The 20,431-nt window shown below is 37.5% G+C and overlaps 1 pseudogene across 1 annotated transcript in view; it reads left to right on the top strand.

Moving 5' to 3' along the window:
• Positions 1-14,680, top strand: part of LOC308687829 (splicing factor U2AF 65 kDa subunit-like) — a 32,384-nt pseudogene extending 17,704 nt beyond the window's left edge. Inside the window, exons 4-12 of the transcript XR_014032271.1 lie at positions 471-622; positions 871-987; positions 2,562-2,700; positions 3,350-3,429; positions 5,156-5,246; positions 8,554-8,676; positions 10,581-10,667; positions 11,981-12,223; positions 13,462-14,680. The product of XR_014032271.1 is annotated as a splicing factor U2AF 65 kDa subunit-like (transcript). The remainder of the gene's footprint in view (positions 1-470; positions 623-870; positions 988-2,561; positions 2,701-3,349; positions 3,430-5,155; positions 5,247-8,553; positions 8,677-10,580; positions 10,668-11,980; positions 12,224-13,461) is intronic.
• The last annotated feature ends 5,751 nt before the right edge of the window (positions 14,681-20,431 follow it).

Genomic DNA, 20,431 nt, shown 5'->3' on the forward strand with positions numbered 1-20,431 from the left:
ATGTAAAACATTATAAAACTCATGCTTAGATTAAGCCAGGATTAGGCCTTAGTTAAATAAGGGCATTCAAGTAGTTTTTATAAACGTGCCTTAGAAAAAAACATTATTGGTGTGCATCTTGAGACAAAACAACGGCATTTACATATTTTAAGATATATCAGTGCAAGTTGCTTTCAGTTAAAAGAGCTCAAACATGCATTTTAGTCTAGTTTAAGCCTTGTCTGTGAAACCGGGCATAAATGTTCAGATGTGCCACATTAAATTTGAAGTAAAAGAGTTGATAGACTAAGAGTTTTTGTTGTAGCTATTCTTTTGTGAGAAACACTCAGTCAACAGTCTCATCCATTTAACATTTGAAAGGAATTTTTTTTTTTTTTTACATTTTGGTGTTTTACAGCACACCATGTTTTCAAATGAAATAATTGAATATTTGTCTGAACTGTGCTTGAATTGGTTGTGTTGTAATGTAGCTGCTGGGCAGATCCCCAGCATTGCCCTGCTGGCTGCATCCACTAATGCTGGTTTGGCAGTCGCACCCACACAAGTGCCCGCCGTTGGCAGCCAGATGACCAGGCAAGCACGACGCCTGTATGTTGGCAACATCCCGTTTGGCATTACTGAGGTAAGTGTCCCAGAATAGTGTCCATCAAAACATTTTGTTTGTACAGTTCAGTTCTCCTCCTCTTGTGCAAATATGAATCAGCCATTTCACTTGAAAGTTACAGATGAAAAATTATTTCTAGAAATGAGAGTTGAAGTTTGTTTTGATGTAAAGAGTTGTGTCAAGTGTTCCTCTATGCACTTTTTTATATATATATATAAAGAAAGACATTTCTCTGGGAAAGTCCTGCTTTTATGTTTATCTCTCAGGAGTCCATGGCTGAATTCTTCAATACCCAGATGAGACTTGCAGGACTGTCTCAAGCTCCCAGCAATCCTGTGCTCGCAGTGCAGATCAACCAGGACAAGAACTTTGCTTTCTTAGAGGTGAGACGATACAGATGTCACTCAGTTAAGTAGTCTGACAGAAATAGACTGCAATAGAATGATAAAGAATATATTTGTAAAGACAATAATAATGGTGGAGTGTTAATATTAGTAAAGACACTTCAATTTCAAATGTAATTTGGTCAATAAAAGTTTTAATTAAAAGTCCTGTTTCCATCCATTGTAGTTTTGCTTAGCAAGCAAACAAATGTAATCCATAGGCCTTATGCCATAAAAATATCTTTCCATATTGTTGTTCTATCTAGGCATTTCAATATTGTGCATGTTTCTAACACATGATGACATCGGAAGACAACCAAAGCTTTACGAAATCGACTGAAATGACGTTCAAAGCACAAATGAGGGTGTGTTCACACTTGGCTGGTTTGGTTTGATTTAAACAAAACTCTGGTGTGATTGCTCTGTTTTCTAAAAAAGTCGGTTTTACCAACTTTTCAGGGTGTCTCAGTCCACTACCAAACAATCTCTGGTGCCGTTCGACTGAAATATGAATGTTACATGGACCAAAGACATCTAAACGAACCAAAAACTAAACGTGATTTCAAGACACGACTCTAAAAAGGACCGAATGCTTAAGGATACCCGGGGTACTTCTAAAATACTTAAATGGATGTATTAGAAGTTTCTGTGCAAATTTTTTTTTTAAATAGTTCAGTTTATCACTGCTGGATCTCAATCTGTAGAATCATAGAGCTACAATCATCTTTACTAAAATTACACATCAATCATAATCAGAGCTTTAGACTATGAATGAGATCAGTGAATCAGGTCATTACATGATGATTACGCCATTATCAAAACTTAACCATCATGACCTGATCTTATGTTCTCTTGCATTGCTTTATAAATACGAAGTTGCAGCAGACAAGAGATGTTAAAAAGCCAAGGGTCAAGAGCCCAACTAAAGCAAACACTGATCATCATAACGATGACTTACAAAAACATTCAATAAAACATTAACATCTAAACCTCTGTTACTTCTCAATAAGAATTTTTGTAGATGTATGACATAAGTCAAACTGGTTAATAATAAGGTTAATGGCTGGAAGCCAGTTGTGGTTGTGTTTCGTCTCTTCTCTTTTTTTCCTGTTCCTGTTGTTTCCTTTTCCTCAGTGATTCTGCTTGTTGACAGCAGGTGTTCATCATTAATGTTCAATCGTCACTCAATTAATCACTTAATTATCTCATTAACTCCAACACTGTTTCAGTGTATTTTAAACCTGTAGTGTGGACCCAAATGAATGAACACTGAGCAGTGTTAATTTAACACTGGATTTTTGTATATGTATATGTGTAAATCCTGACGCATTTATAAATTATCCTCTCCTTCACATCTGTCACAATAATTAAAATGTTTGTTTTACCCTTGCCATTCAAAGAAACCATACATCTCACATATTTCAAAAGGGCATTTTGCTTTTTTCTATTTTTTGTTATGAATTTCAGAACCAAGAGAACCGAACCACAAGTGTGAATACAGGATTTAACACATTTAATGAAACTGGGCTACTCTGAGCTATTCCTGACTGAATCAGACTGTCTATCTTCCCCAGTTTCGATCAGTGGATGAAACCACTCAGGCCATGGCATTTGATGGCATTATCTTTCAAGGACAGTCGCTGAAGATCAGACGTCCACATGACTACCGCCCTCTTCCCGGTATCTCTGAGCAGCCCGCTTTTCATGTTCCAGGTCAAGACTTTTGCCATGTTTTACCTTTTCATGTGTTTTAGATCAGCAGACTATTAAACATTGTACAACTTTCTACAGGGCTTTATCAAAATAAAGGGCCAGATTTACTAAACAGGGCGAATTAGCGTGAGACTGCAATCCCATATAAGCATCGACGGGGCTGTAAATTTCTAAAGATGGTCTACAGTCAATGCACTAATTAAAGTACACAGACGCAGAAGCTTATTTCCATTAAGACCAAAGCAATCTACCAAGAGCAGGAAATGCAGTAAGGTCAGCAACAAAAGTAATTGTTCACGCCTTTTCATCGCTAATTTCTCTCTGCCTGTCTTTGGTAAATCATGACAGTGTTTTTTTAAAGGGGAAGTTTGCAATTTATGCACCACTGGCAACATCAAACAGAACTGCAATGGATTTCTTTTTATGGATTAGACATAACAACATTGGCTCAACTAATGGTGTCAGTTTGTGTTGGGATTACCTGTTTTTCTGACACACCAAAAAATTATGCCATTGGTTGAGTCAGTAGACCGCAAGAAGGGTTGAGTTTTGAATTCATATTTTGAAGATATAGAAAACTGACTTAAACACAACCATTTTTTATGTTGCATTTTCCAGGGCATTAAAATCCTGTTGTTCTTGTTTTCAGGTGTTGTTTCCACAGTTGTACCGGACTCCCCTCATAAACTCTTCATTGGAGGTCTACCAAATTATCTCAATGATGATCAGGTACACTTTAACCTTGCTTCTCCATCAAATAATCAGTTATTAGGGCCTAAGGTCAGTTGGTTGTGTACACTAGCAAAGAGTATCCCATGTTCTTATTGCCCATTCAAAATTGTGTTTGTCAGAATATATACATGTGTGGAAATAGTACATATTACTTTATTGACATACAGAAAGTCTGTAGCTGAAATCCCTTTAGTGTAACATCATCAGCCATGACACTTTTAATCTAACTGGTAGATCATTTTTAAATGTTAAAACCACATTGAAAGAGTGAAATGGATACATGTTCATATTTAGGCTACGTTCACACTGCAAGCAAATGTGCCCATTTAAAATTTTCTGCTCAAATTCATTCCAAATTGCAGACTATATTTAAATACTATATATATATATATATATATATATATATATATATATATATATATATATATATATAGTTATATATATATATATATATATATATATATATATATATATATATATATATATATATATATATATATATATATATATATATCTCATAGGCCAAATTATTCCAAGGTTATAATGATTTTTGGCCAACCTTCATTCACTTTGGCCCATGTTGTTTTTGTTAACTAAAAATAAAAATTAAACTATTAAATGTGGTTAACTGAATAATATATAAATATTAATATATAAAACTTAACCGAAAACTTACATTAAAAACTTAAACGAAAATTAGAAAGGCAGCTGCCATGGCAACTTAAAATCCTAAAAATACTGAAGTGGAAACTGGAATTAAATTAATACAATTTAAAAATGACAAAAACACAGATTAAAATAAATTAAAACTTAACTAAAATTAAACCTGAAAATATAAAAGTAAAAGCTAATTCAAAATATTAATAAATACTATAATATTGTAAAATAACATTGTTTTGTTGTCTGTAAACAACAAACAACCCTGTTAACTCTGTTTGCAATTATAAATATGTTTCATGTCAATATCTTCCAAAAACTGCGGCTATGTGTCATAGTCATGATGTGTTTGATTATTTGACCCAATCTTCTGACCCATGAAAAGAGCAATTGGTAGTGCAAGGAATATTCCAGTTTTCCCCAACCACTGTGCCAAATGTCACCTTTTTAACATGCATTTTAATGGCTGACAATGCAGAAAAATGCTCACAAAATAAGAATATAATAAATAAATACGGTACAATAAGTGCCTCCACAAATGTAATATTTAACTTATAATATGCTATGATTATGTCCAAGTGATGTATTAGTTAAAATTGAAATAATCAAATGAATTCCGACTTGACTGTTCACAATGATGCAAACAAAATTGTAACTGAATATGTCCACACATATTTTGTGTCACATGAGAGGGATCTGGTCCACATTCAGCTGCAGTGTGAATATAGCTGATTAGATCTTTGATAGGACCCGTAATTACAGCAAATTTGCAGTTATATGTGCAGGTGAAGATGGAGTAAAGATAGAAGTCACACACCATATTTCATAAGTGCGCTTGCAGAAGTTTGTTGTTTCTATTGCAGACACAACCGAGGGGGTTTGGGTAATGGTGCACCTCATTGATCTAATTGGATTTTAGCTAACTAACTAATTTAATCAATTGGAGCTGAATGTACCCTGGTATTTATTTCATTCATATTCTCATATATTTTCTTTCTTGCAGTCGCTGTTACTGCTTTGAAACTCACAGCTCTTTCATTTTTTGTTCCCCCACTTTGTCCCCCAGCTAGGGGCCCGTAAGATCGTTAAGTCTGCGCTCATAATTTGTTCAGTAGTTCTGATCTACTGCTGCCATGCCAACATGTAACACAAGGCAAGTAAGACATTCAGTTCCTCACACGGATTCACCTCCTGTCAGCAGGGACCCTCCCCTCGCTGTCCTCTCTCTTCCTTCACTCTCTCGGAGCGCGAACACCACTAAAGGGTCTTTGGGTAACTGGGTTGGGCTTTTGGAGGGCTGTGAATGTGAAATGTTTGGAACGGTTGAAGCAAATTCAGCTCTCTGCAATGTGCATATAAAACAAACGGGGAAGTGACTCACATTGATGTTAGACCAGTTCATGTCTACCGTAGGGCTCATTTTGACTGGTCTGAATGATTTTTCAGAAACTTTGATTGTTAAACAATGTTTTTATCATTGCATGCAAAGAAAGGACCTTTCTTTAGGCACCTTTTTTACATTATTTTAAAGTGTCCCTATTATGCTTTTTATTATTGTCTTCCAAAAGAAAGAACTGAATCTGAACCGCCTGAAACATGTCGTCAGTAATTCCAGGCTTACTTCGTGCTCGAACCTACGGTACGTCTGGAGTTAGAGTTTGGTTCATGTTGACAATTTTCTGCGCTGCAAAAGCAAAACCACTTTTCATGCACTTCCAAAGGATAATTACTCGCGCTCAAATTGATACAGTAAATTTGACGCCATTTTTACTGTTCATATCACAGGCTACGTTTACATGCAACCAAAAAATCAGATTGACGGCTCAATCGGACTGAAAAGTCCGTAAACGAAAAATATAAACTAAAATGTAAACACCTTAATCAATCCGATTTAGCTCGATTCGACTGAAATTTCGATCGGATTGAAAGGGGTGGTTTATTCCTTTTCTAATCCGATCGAGAGGACATGTAAACACTTGATCGGATTGAGTGTTCCATCATTCTAAAATTCTCCTTTCGACTGGTTTGGGCATTTTTACTGCGTGATAAATATATATAAGTTAGTAGGCCTATGCACAAACAGCTTGAAACTCTGTATATTCTATGCGCATGTCAAAAAATCTATTCCGATTTGAAGCTTGTGACATATAAATGCGCACATTAACCCAATCACGTTTAGTGTTCATGTAAACACTACATTCAGATTTATCAATTGGAATGAATTCAGTCTGATTGAAACAAAAGTTGTGCATGTCAACATAGCCACTGTTTATCAAGTGCTGAGGAAGATCTGAAGCTGAAATTCAGGTATGCTAATGGTCGTTTAGTTTCCGACACATGCTGTAAGCGTAAGCAGAGTAGACCAATTACAACAGACTGGGCCATCTGACCAATCAGAGCAGAGTAGACCAATCACAACAGACTGGGCCATCTGACCAATCAGAGCAGAGTAGACCAATCACAACAGACTGGGCCATCTGACCAATCAGAGCAGAGTAGACCAATCACAACAGACTGGGCCATCTGACCAATCAGAGCAGAGTAGACCAATCACAACAGACTGGGCCATCTGACCAATCAGAGCAGAGTAGACCAATCACAGCAGACTGGGCCATCTGACCAATCAGAGCAGAGAAGACCAATCACAACAGACTGGGCCATCTGACCAATCAGAGCAGAGTAGACCAATCACAGCAGACTGGGCCATCTGACCAATTAGAGCAGAGTAGACCAATCACAGCAGACTGTGTCATCTGACTAATCAGAGCAGAGTAGACCAATCACAACAGACTGGGCCATCTGACCAATCAGAGCAGAGTAGACCAATCACAACAGACTGGGCCATCTGACCAATCAGAGCAGAGTAGACCAATCACAACAGACTGGGCCATCTGACCAATCAGAGCAGAGTAGACCAATCACAACAGACTGGGCCATCTGACCAATCAGAGCAGAGTAGACCAATCACAACAGACTGGGCCATCTGACCAATCAGAGCAGAGTAAACCAATTACAATATCAGACACTGTGAAAAAAGAGGTGATGCAGCAATATATATTATGAGAATACAAATATTATTTATTTTTATTTTTTCTACCTTGGATGCATGTAAACCTGACCTCCAAAACAAAATTAGGAACCTTTAAAATAGCATAATAGGGGCACTTTTGTATGTGACTGCTTTAAGAAATTGCGCTTTGTCATAGTCTAAACCAGGAGGGGCAGTTTGAAGGGGCGCTTACACTAGGCTTTGAGCATGTGAAATTCTTCGGACACTGCAATGGACGACATATGACGTCGTCATATGACTCTTTTTACATTTTTCAAATCCTGTGACGGGTCATTCTTCTATTGGTCACACGTCTTCATGTGACAAATTCGAGTTCCTCAAGCTTCATCAAAACCTTCACATGAATTAGTTTCTTGTGTTCCACATTTGCCAGTGGAACAAAAAGTGTAGAGTAACCGCCCCTTGAGACTCAGAAACACAACTGTAGTTAAATTGAATAAACGTATAGCACAAATCGTAATAATTATTGTAGTATTGAGAAGGGTTGGAGTGAAGACCACTATAATCGTCCCCTTCTGCATTCATAAAAAGAAGGGAAAATCAAGATAATGATGTTTTCTTGTGTTCAACATGTGTCATGGTGTGTCGATGTACTGCAGGAATAGAGCGCAACAGCTGACCTCTTCGGTGGCCTTGGTTTCAGAAGTATATTTTCTTTTCATTTCAGTCTCCCTGTAGTCAATATTTTTATCCCTTAAAACTCACAATCACCAAAATTACATATTTAAAATTTCTTCATGCCTTAATAGCTTGAATATTACTCTACACCCTTGCCTCATTTAGTATACGTGGTTCTATGAATATGCAAATGAACCACTCACTCGCACCAGCTCAGAGATCATTGACGATCACACGTTGATCTGATTGGTTACAAGGTAGTTTGTGACGTCAGAAACACCAGCGATTTCAAACTGTTTTTGAGACTGTCTTTGGTTCACTGCAGTTTTAAGGAGAAAATACTCTTATGAAAAATAGACTTATGAATTTACACATGATTTGTCTTTTAAGCATATTAAAAACACCACACAGACATATAAACAACATTAAAAGCTGGATTTTCAGCACAGGGGGACTTTAAAACCTAAAAGTGAGTATACAAAAGTATAAGACTGTATAAATAAGGTATTTTTGAGGGAATGAAGTTCAACCCATGAAGCATTTTGAATCATGTAATCATGAGCTTAAGCAGTTTTATCCATTATTGTTTAAAAAAATCTCTATTTCTCTTTGGAGACAGTGAATGAGATTTTAACTCCCAGAAGCCACTGTTGCGCTCTATTGGACCTGCCATCTTGTACACCCCCATCATGGGTTCACTGGACAGGATTGGGTAGGATTTGAGCTTTCTGCTGCTGTTGTGTTCACATACCTGTGCGTCCTCGACTGTTGTGCAGGTTAAAGAGCTCCTGACATCATTCGGTCCTCTCAAAGCCTTCAACCTTGTGAAAGACAGTGCCACATCACTGTCCAAAGGCTATGCTTTCTGTGAATATGTGGATGTCAGCGCGACTGACCAGGTCAGTCAATTCAGGTTTAAGTATCAAAGGAACACATCCTCTTAGTTTACATGGATCATTATTGGTCAAATATGTCAAAAAGTCAAAATGAATCTCATAAAAGATGTCAAGGACATATACGGGTTATATTTCATCCCAAATGTCAAAGACATACATATAAAAATATATTTATCTAATTATTTGCTTATTACATATCAAGGACTCTACACCGATGAGCCAAAACATTATGACCAAACACAAGTGAAGCGAATATCGTTGATCATCTCCAAGGCCACATATTAAGGTCTGGGTAGATTAGATGGTAAGCAAATAATCAGTTCTTGTAATCAACATGTTGGATACAGGAGACATGGGCAGGAATAAAGATGTGAGTGACTTTGACAAGGGCCAAATTGTTATGGCAAGGCGATTGAGTCAGAGTATTTCTGAAACGGCAAGGCTTGTGTGTTGCTCTCAGTAAGAAGTGGTGTGAATTTACCAACAGTGGTCCGAAGAGAGACAAACCACAAATCGTCGACTTAGTGTTGGGCGCCCGAGGCTCATTGATGCACAATAGAAACGAATGCTATTCTGTCTGATCCGAGCCAACAGAAGATCTACTGTGGCACCAGAAGTCACAGACAATTTGAATGATGGTTATGGGAGGATGTGCCACAACACACAGTGCATCTGCTGTGTATAGGGCAGAGTAGCTACAGACCAATCAGAGTGCCTATGATGACCCCTGTCCATCGCCCAAAGTGCCTACAATGGGCACCTGAGCATTCATGACAATGGTGTTCCCTGGTGGAAGTGGCCTCCTTAAGCAGGATAAGGCACCCTGCCACACATTGTTCAGGAATGGTTTGAGAAACATGATGAAGAGTTCAAGGTGTTGCCCTGGACTCCAAATTCTCCAGATCTCAATCCATTTGGGCATCTGTGAGATTTACTGTACCAACAAGTTCGATCCACTGTGGCTCCACCTCACAACCTACAGGAATTGAAGGATCTGCTGCTAATGTCTTGGTGCCAGAAACCACAGGACACCTTCAGTGATCTCTTAGAGTCCATGCTTCGACAGGTTGGGGCTGTTGTCAGCAATCTATTCTGATATTCTTTGTTCTAAGTATAGGCACAGCATGACTGTTGTCAGCATGCGGAAGACCAACATCATATTAGGCAGGTTGTCGTAATGTTTTGGCTCATCTGTGTATATATACAGTATATACATTTTATTATTAACTTTTTTATTTTGTTTTACAGTTTACTGTTTTCTCGAAACCATTTTCAACTAAAAACATAAAACTTTTTATGTGTTTTGGCCGTTCGTTTACACGACAGCAGAGTTTTGAGTCCCTGAAAACGCAAAGTTTTGAAAACGGGTTTCAAAGTGCACGTTTTTGAGAACGGTCTCCATGTAAACAACAAAAACGTGAATCTCTGAAGACGATGACGTCACGTACATGCGTATAACGTGTTCAGTCTATAGACCTGATGTAGCCCCGCCCCTTTTCAGCGCTGCGTTCGTTGTCTTTTGACTTCCGGTCTGTATTTTCACAGCGAATTTTGCGTGTTTATTAATGAACGGCTCGTTTTAAAATCTTCCCGGTCGACTGACGTTTGTTAAGTCATCTGCTTTAAACATTACATTCCTCGTGATGACTTTCGTTAACTTTACACTAAGTAAATCCACTTCAAAAGTTAATTACTCCTGGACAGAAATGCCATAGAAATATACAGAGCGACGTATGTGGAGAACTCAAAGTGGAGAACTCAAAGTAAAAACTTCTCAGTTTTAAGCATATCGTTGTCGTGTAAACGTACCCTAAGACTATTATGTTAAGGATGGTCAATGATGTGTGAAAAATGTCCTGTAAATATCTTTATGAGATTGACTCAGATAGCGGTTGTGTTTTGTTCAGGCAGTAGCTGGATTACATGGCATGCAGCTCGGCGATAAAAAGCTCATCGTCCAGAGGGCAAGTGTGGGCGCCAAGAATGCCAATCCTGTAAGTTCCAGCCCTCAACACTTCAACACAGCAGTTTGTGAATGTCTTATTATTTTGCCATAACAGCTGGTCATTATTGACAAGAACAATGAAGCTGTTTACTTACAGTACTGTGCAAAAGTCTTAGGCATGTTAATACCCCCCCCCCCCCCCCCCCAAAAAAAAATGGTTTTAAGTCTGTTATTTATATCTTTTGCTGTAGTGTGTCAGTAGGAAATATCAGTTTACATTTCCAAACATTCTTTTTGCCATTAATTGTAATAATCCAGTGAGATTTGTGTATGCACAAGGAGTCTGACAACAGCCGGTATGATCTGATCTCACCATCATCGAGTCCGTCTGTGATTACATGAAGAAACAGAAGAAACTGAGACAGACTAAATCCAGAAGAACTGCGGGAACGTTTCCAAGATGCTTGAAGAAACCTATCAGCAAACCTACAGTACTAGGAAAAGTACTGGCACTTGTGTTAAAATGCTGTAAAGTGAGAATGCTTTCAAAAATAAAATCACAAATTGAATTTATTTATGATTTAACTTCTATTAAAGGTTTTCTTTTTCCGGGTGGGTAGTGTAAACTATTGGTCCACCTAAGTGTCAATCATTCTGGTGATATGTTTACGTAAGGCCTTCGTACGTGCTCGTCCCTTAGTTTTCGCTTTCTGCGCAAAACACAGGTTGGGCTTCCCACTGATGCCTCAGTCGCGAAGTTTCTACTCGACAGGTAAAGTTTGGCATGCTATTTGGAGAAAAAGTGCAAATCTTCTTTTGGAAAGTAATCTTGAATGAGCGATGCCGACAGCAACTTGTAAACAGAGCGTGCACGAGGAGAACCTCGCACACGTTTAATAGGCGTTCCCTCTCGGGAGCAGAGTGTTGCGCATGTGCATTTTTTCAAAAAGTGGAGAGGGCGGTTCTTATCTAAAATTCGGAAAGATCCTCCGCTATACCTTTAACTAATTAAAATCAATATATGGTGTAACGACCCTTTGCGTTTAAAACGGCTTTTGTCCAGGTACACTTGCGCATAGTTTTTCAGGTAGCTTTGCTGATAGGTTTCTTCAAGCGTCTCGGAGACGTTCCCGCAGTTCTTCTGGATTTAGTCTGTCTCAGTTTCTTCTGTTTCTTCATGTAATCACAGACGGACTCGATGATGGTGAGATCAGATCATACCGGCTGTTGTCAGACTCCTTGTGCATACTCAAATCTCAAATTAACATGCCTAAGACTTTTCCACAGTACTATATATGGCCATCTTCAAGCTCTCAGTTGTGTCAGAGGTGGAGTCTCGCATCACGTCTTCTCTGCATGCAGACTGCTGTCGTAGAGACGCCAGTCACGCTCCAGGTCCCGGGACTGCAGCGGGTGCAGAACTCCGGCCTGCCCACCGAGGTGTTGTGTCTGCTGAACATGGTCATGCCGGAGGAGCTGCTGGATGACGAAGACTATGAGGAGATCCTGGAGGACATCCGTGAGGAGTGCTGCAAGTACGGCACAGTGCGCTCTATCGAGATCCCGAGGCCGGTGGATGGTGTGGAGGTGCCAGGCTGTGGGAAGGTGATGAGCGCCTTCAAGAGTAGGAAATAACCTGAAAACTATCTGTCCATTCACATAATCAATATTCCCCAACCAAACCTTTACCATGGTCGGATTTTAATAGGATTCGAGGAATAGTTCAGCTCTACAGTGAATTAAAATTCTGCCATTTACTTACCTTGTTATTTTATAAAAGAGCACATATTGGATATTTATAAAAAAAATACATATAACTTTGGAACAGCATGAATATTAATAAATGGTAACAAAATGCAAATTTTGAGCGAATTCTAATTATAGTTTTATTTCATTTTTTCATTTATTACTGAGGCTGCATAGCCTCTGTTTGCATCATTGTAGTTATTCTTAATACAGGATTATTATTAAGTAAAACTAAAACCAAAAAACATTTTCTTACTTGAAATAAAATAAGCATTAACTGAAATAACACAAAATATTAAAAACTTATTTACTTTAGGGTAGTTGCCACGGCAACATTTCTCATTTTCGTTTATTTGAACTTGATGTACTAAAATAATTAAAGCTAAATCTTAAATCAAATAAAATAAAACATAAAACAAAATAGACATTCAAACATCAACAAAAAACGAATAAAAAGACAAAAACAAAATTACTTAACATTACAAACTAAAAACTTAAAATAACTTAACATTAAAAATATGAAAATAAAAACTACACTTAAAATCACTGTAAAACTCACAGTAACTTACTGGCAATTTTGGTTGCCAGTAAGATTGTAAATTAACAAAAGTACCATAAATCAGCAACTACAATTGTACTGTAAAAGCAAAGCACAACTGCGAAAGCAGGAAAACAAGACCAGCTGTTAATTTACAGTTCTTTACTGTAATTTTATTTATAGTATGTTACCGTTATAATACCATGAAATTGATTAACTCAGGAAACTGTCTTAAATTGCCATTTATATAAATATTAAATATTTGTACTTTAGTAATAATTAGTACTGTAAACTTATTTCATTTGAGTGCGTTAAAAAATAATATTTTTTAAAACAAAATTAGTGAAGCTAAATGATTAAAACTAGCGCGAATCCCTGCTAGCAAACAAACGCACTCATGCATGTGCTAATGCAGTTAGCTTTGTGATTATCACTGAATTGGCAATTCAAAATATTAACGAAAACTATAATAGTATCTCAGTAATGCTGTTTTGATACTTCTCAACACTTATTTATACTCCAAGGCTTGTCTTATAGCGGTAGTTTCTCTCTGTTGCAGATTTTCGTGGAGTACGTCTCTGCTGCTGAATGCCAGAAGGCCATGCAAGCGCTGACGGGACGCAAGTTTGCTAACCGTGTGGTGGTCACCAAATACTACGATCCAGACATGTATCACAGACATGAGTTCTGAGGGCAGAGAGAGAGTACCATCTGAGTGTGACGATTTAATGATCTGTATGTAGTTTTACACTTGTCATTTTCTACTTTGACTTCTCAATTACTTTTCCTTATTGAAAAATAATTATCTGAGTAGCCTTGTAGAAATAACTGAGTCATTTAGTACAGCAGTGTCAAGCGATCTCTTCCATGTTAACGGGTGTTCACACATATAGTGATTTACAGTAGTCACTCATTTTCAATGAGAATTGGTGATTTCCAAAATCAAGCGGGCATCAGGCAACATGATGTGATGTGGGCGTGTCCGGGAGGGTTTAGTTTTATGCAAATTACAATTGACAAACTACAACTAGGAGTAAAGGCATTAGAGCACATGTGATTTGTGTTGTGTGAGAGAGGAAAGGAGCGATTTCACTGTTTTGTACACTCTCAGAAAAGGTACACAGATTGGTACCTTAAAGGTACTACATATTACCTATTGAAAGGGAAAACTGGCAGTCATTGTTTAGACGAATTGAGTGAGTTTGGTTCATGCAAACAATAATCTTGTTTAAATGACTAATTATGCGTTATGCAATTATAGCCTATATATAAATAACATTTACAATATACATATACCCTTCTAAAAGAAATGATTAATTATCAATTGAGCACAGAGTAGGAATGACCAAATATACTGCCACTCGATGAGCTGATGAAATCACTGTATGTGTGAACGTAAATCCTGCAGCAGAGTATGACAAAACATCTTGTTGGCCCCGCCCACAGTGAAACCTCATTGGTCCAAAATCCCGCTTCAGTTAGCTGTGTTTGAAACATCAGATTTGCTCTATTTGACTGTGATTTTGAGGCTTCGTGAGAACAGAAATATCACTCGACACCTGAAACTTGTCATGTTGTGCCTATACTTAGAACAAAGAATATCAGAATAGAACATGATTCTCAGACTAGAGATTGTTTTGTGTGTCTTTGTATTAACCTGAAGCTAAATGCTAACTTCACACAACACTGAACACTGCAAACACACAACTCATTATGCATTACATGCTCTTTAACATAGACATTAACCAAGTTTTGTTAGGAACAGAGCTTCTGCGTCATACCAATGACAGCTTACTCATGTTACTGTCTTTTTTAAACTTAAAAACAAAAAAAAAAATCTAATATTTAAGTCAACAAATGCCTCCATGATGTATTATATTATATTATATTATATTATATTATATTATATTATATTATTGTAATAAATATATTGCTGTTTTTCTTTCCACATTATACTGAGAATTATTATTATTATTACTTTTATTTTTTGGATTAAGGTAATAAGCAAAAATGCTATTATCATGAAAATATTGTCACAATGCCAGAAAAAGGCAGAAAATAATGTATTTATTTTGTTTCTTTTTGGGCTGAAATATGATCCAAGAGTGTTCTTGACAGGTTTTATGAAATTCACATATATTAACAGAAATACTGCTAATAGATGCAGTATGTTAATGCTGTAAAGCTGCATATTTGCACATACGTTTCTTTGTACAGTATATCCTTCAGAATTAATGGATGACATTTTATATCACGTTTCAATATTCTTCAAAACAACATGGGCTTCCCTGAACCGATTTTTATGGCAGAATGTATTGGTTCTCATTGGAAAAATGCAAAAAAGGCTGAAATATCTTCAAAGATGTCAGAACAGATAACATTTGACCAAGAAAACACAGCCCGTTTCTCCCTATCATGATGAAAGCAAAAGCCCTGACAGAAATACGTACAGTATCTGCTGTGGAAAGATGATCCGACAGAGCAGTTTTCACTCTTATATCTCATTCTTAAGAAGCCCATGTGTCAGTCAGACGATGACTTGTAAAATAGAGCCACATACAATTATCCACCATCATTTCACTTTAAGCTAAAATGTGCCTCAATAGCTCTTTTTCTTTGGCTAGTGCTGCCTTGCCTTCAATAAATGACATGATCTTCAGTGCTGTCTCTCTGTTGAGTGTAGGTTGTTGCGCTCCATGTTACTGAAGTCCAATTAAGTCTGAAATACACTACTCAACCTTTAAAAACTGAACAGATTGCAAAAACACTAGGAAACATAGACTTGCCAACTTTGTCAGATGTTACAGAGGAAAAAACGTCCATCGCACTGAGGATCTGACCACTTTCACAACAAACTCACGCAGAAATGTGCCTTGTTTCTGGGAGATGTTGGACAAATGAAAACAATAGTTCTGAAATTGTGCTCCAAAATCGGCTCAAAATGTGAAACATGTTTAATCTTTTCCGACTGGATGGGACTGTGGAAGGAAAAAAATCGATTTAAAGGCACACTACGGTATGCAGTTTCCGTTTTTGTCAAACAGTGACCCCTAGAGTCGCTGTGGAGTACTTGTATTTAAATACATTTCTCGTTTTCTTTTCCATGACTCTTCTGACCTCGCTTTCTTCGTCGACTCTGCCATGATTCACGTCTGAAATGTGTGCTAGTGTCTTCCACAGAGGCCGCTTCATATGTTGTTGACGTATGTGTCGTTGTGCCGTAAAGCAAGTCGCTATCAGGATGATTCGCCCAACTACGAGTTCGTTTACCATCGAAATGACTTCGAAGCTGTTGTATTAAGGTACAAATCTTGCATAGTGTGCCTTTAATGCTTTTGCGTTCTCTTTTTAAAAGAATTTCTGCATTTCCCCCAAGAAACTTTGCCTTCGCTCGCGAAAACTTTGCATTCCCTCACAAAACTTTTGCCTTTCCCCAGGGGAACGCAAGACATTTAAAGAATGCAAGAAAAAAGCATTGACATATAATATTTGGGACGGAGCCATATATTGCAGTTTCAGAAATCCGTCAACTCCAACTGACCGATATCTGCAGACTGGCTCTAAATTTGGCTGTGTTGACTCATCCTGACTGTAATTCAGGGGAAAGATCATGATGTTTCGTGCTTTTACCTCCCCAGCTGCAGTGAGTCATGAGAAGACATCAGACTCAAGAGTGAGTCATGAGAAGAGATTACGTGTAAATATATTTAAAATAAAAAGAGATCAGATCAATAATGTTTATTCACACTGAGATATCTGTTTGATCCTTGCAACAACAACAAAAAATTAGTTATGTGCTGCTTTATTGAATCTAAACTGAGCATTTTTATGATTGGCAATATTTGTCTTGAAATAATCCGTCTCAGTGTTTCGGCATCCTTCACTGAGGCCTGTCCTGCAGTGTTTGAGTCCACCAGGAGGTGGCGCCCTGCTCTGGCTGTGTTTGTCCCCTGCTCTCTGTGTCATGTCTCTCACTGTGTCCCAATATGCTGTCAGAAGGCTTCTCAGTCTTTACAGCACAGCAGTTCAGCGGCTCTGGCATTCACACACCAAACCTGTCAGCGGCAGATGGTCGGCGGCGTGGCTTCGAGATGCTTTCACAAATGTCAAGGCTTTCAGACTTTATGTATTTTGTGTTTCGGGTCACATTTATTTACAATTATCACAATGCAGATTGTTTCAAAGCAGCTTTCGCAGTAATGAACAGGAAAATAACAGTCAATGTTGCAAAATTCATCACTAATTAAACAACTTCAATTTCAGCTCCAAAGCAGCCCTATAAGACAACAGTGACATTGCATTGATTTCCCCTTAATGATAAAGATAATGATTGCTCTCTTCTAAAACTAAAAGTATAACAATGATAATCCCTAACTGGTTTGCTTTTTTAACTGGTTTAAACAGATGGTTGACTCAAAAATGAAATTCTGCCATTATTTACTCACCCTCATGTCGATCCAAACCTTTATTACTTCCTTTCTTCTGTGCAACACAATTGGATTTTTTTTTTTAAAGAAATGTCTCAATGTTTTATTTATCAACATTCTTCAGAACATCTTTCATGTTCCACAGAATAAAAGAAATGCATACAGGTTTGGAACGACAGGAGCAGTGTTGATGGTAACGTATTACAAGTAGCGTGACTTAAGTAATCAGATTTAACTTTTTCCAAGTAACTAGTAAAGCAACACATTACATTTAAATTTACCACAAAATATCTGAGTTACTTTTTCAAATAAGTAATGCAAGTTACTTTGTTTTCCCATTTAATGACTGACAGCTCTCCTGTCTCCATGTTGACAGAAATCGTGAGTCTGGTGGTGTGTGCGCTGAATGTAAACATGATAGTTTTAGACTAAAGCCCTATTAGCACTGGATTAGTATTAATTGTGAGCTGGCATTTACTCATCACAAAAACAGATTCAGTATTCCTCAAAATGAATACAAACTGAAATGCAAAGTCAGAATATTTTTCAAAACCTGCAATAATGAAATGTTTTAAATTACACACGTATACTTTATGTATTCAATCTCACTTTATTAACCAGTTGTCTTTGCTGCTGGCCTTCGATGATCCAATGTGACCATACTAATAATAAGAAGAAATGACTTTAACTGAACATCACATTTGTGTTTCATTGTTTGATTTTGTTGCTGAAGAGTGTTAAAGGGATATTTCACCTAAAAATGAAAATTCTGTCAGTAATTACTCTCCCTCATGTTGTTCCAACCGCACAAGACCTTCGTTCATCATCGGTACACAAATTAAGATATTTTTGATGAAATCTGAGAGCTGATCACTCCTCCATAGACTTCTAAGGGATTGGAACTTGCTGGCCCAGAGAAGTTATTAAACACATCGTTAATATAGTCCAAGTGACTCCAGTGGCTCAATCTTAAGTTTATCAAGCGACGAGAATACTTTATGTGCGAAAAAAAAACCGACTTTATTCCACTATTCATTTCCTTCTCTCTGGGCCTCGAGTGAGTTCACGTAGTAAAACAGCGCAGCGCTTCTGTGTTGTACGTCACACGCATCACACACATCACACACATGACCAGTAGTGAGCCTACGTGTGACGTACAACACAGAAGCGCTGCGCTGTTACACTACGTGAACTTTTTTCTCTGATGATTTCACTTGGATGTCACAGTAGGGGAGACAAGACCAACTTCTGCTTCATGCCGACTCAGTTTTAGGGTCTCATGACCCTTTAAATCCCCTCTACTTCTCGCCTGTGGTCTTCTCTGTGTTATAGAGTCATTTTCTGCTGTGTCGCTGAAGCTCAAATGATTGCTTTCCTGATGCAGGTTAAGCAGCCAAATGCTGTTTCTGTTTAAAGATGTAACCATAGGCAGACACGAGGTGGATGAGTGTTCACACACATATGTGAATAGATCACACATCTTTAAGCCATTTTCCCTTCTCTCTCCCTTTCAATTTCAGACCAGCCTGAAAGCAAAAACACAACAATGGAGACAATGCGATTACATGTTGGACATCAAACCCTTTCCCCATGCACTGGATCACTGCTGTATTCACCGCTGTTAATATCAGAGAATGAGTGTGTGCACTGATTTTTGTAGATGTTTGGAAAGGAGATTTTGCTAATTTAATTACCAGCGTGCCATCTATATTAAACTAAGATAGTACTAAAGGAAAGACAGTATTTTGGTGTTACAAATTAACCATTTGATTGCATCAATTACCTTTTTTAAACAAACATTGGCGTGTGAACTGTTGATATAATTTTTGCTCTGTACCCTTGAATAAATAGGCAAAAAATTTAGGTCATTTGGAAAAACATTCATCTAAAAATGAACATGTTGTTCCGAACCTATGACTTTCTTTTGGCTATGGAGCACACAATTCAATTCAATTCAAATTTATTTGTATAGCGCTTTTCACAATACATATAGTCTCAAAGCAGCTTGACAGAAAGTGCATTTCAGAAATGTACATAGAAAAATACAGTTAGTTAATCATGTATTAATTTAGGGCATAATATATCGCCAGTGTTGAGTCATCTCTTCACAGGCGTCGAGTCGTCTGTTCACAGGTGTTGGGGCATCTGAAGTTTCCATGAGAGGCTGGATACAAACTGGAATTGACGAACTCAATTCCATTATTTATTTATTTATTATTTCAATTCAATTATTTACTACTAGCGTCCCGAGATAACAACAGAAAAGCAGATGGGAAATAATTAGCATAGCTGCTGTTCATAATATTAATGCATTCGATATGATTCAACTGTAGTATAAAAGGTAAGTATTATGCGAACGCTTGGCTAAAGAGATGCGTCTTTAATCTATTTTTAAACTGGGACAGCGAGTCTGATCCTCAAACAATATCAGGAAGGCCATTCTAGTGTTTAGGAGCTAAATGTGAAAACGCCCTCCTTCCTTTAGTGGACTTAGATATCCTAGGAATGACCAGAAGCCTCGAATTTAGTGATCTTAAAGAGCGCGGTGGATTATAGGGCGATAGAAGTTCCGTTAAATACCCAGGAGCTATACCATTTAGGGCTTTATAAGTCAGTAGCAATACTTTGTATTTGATACGGAACTTTATAGGTAACCAATGTAGAGATGATAGAATTGGTGTTATATGATCATATTTTCTTGACCTAGTAAGAACTCTAGCAGCTGCATTTTGGACTAACTGTAGCTTGTTTATTGAGGATGCAGGACAACCAGCTAATAAAGCATTACAGTAATCTAGTCTCGAGGTCATGAATGCATGAACTAACTTTTCTGCATCAGAAACTGATAGCATGTTACGTAGCTTAGCAATGTTTCTAAGGTGGAAAAAGGCTGTTCTTGTAACATATGAAATATGATTTTCAAAAGACAAGTTGCGGTCTCATATAACACCCAGGTCTTTTACTGTAGAGGATAAAGTAACAGGACACCCTTCTAAATTAAAGTTGTATTGTAAGAGGTTTTGTGGGCAGTTTTTTGGACTAATTAGTAATACCTCCATTTTATCTGAATTTAATAGCAGAAAATTACATGTCATCCAGTAT

Source organism: Scardinius erythrophthalmus (genome assembly GCF_964197995.2).
Source record: "Scardinius erythrophthalmus genome assembly, chromosome: 1".
In the NCBI taxonomy this organism is placed as follows: Eukaryota; Metazoa; Chordata; class Actinopteri; order Cypriniformes; family Leuciscidae; genus Scardinius; species Scardinius erythrophthalmus.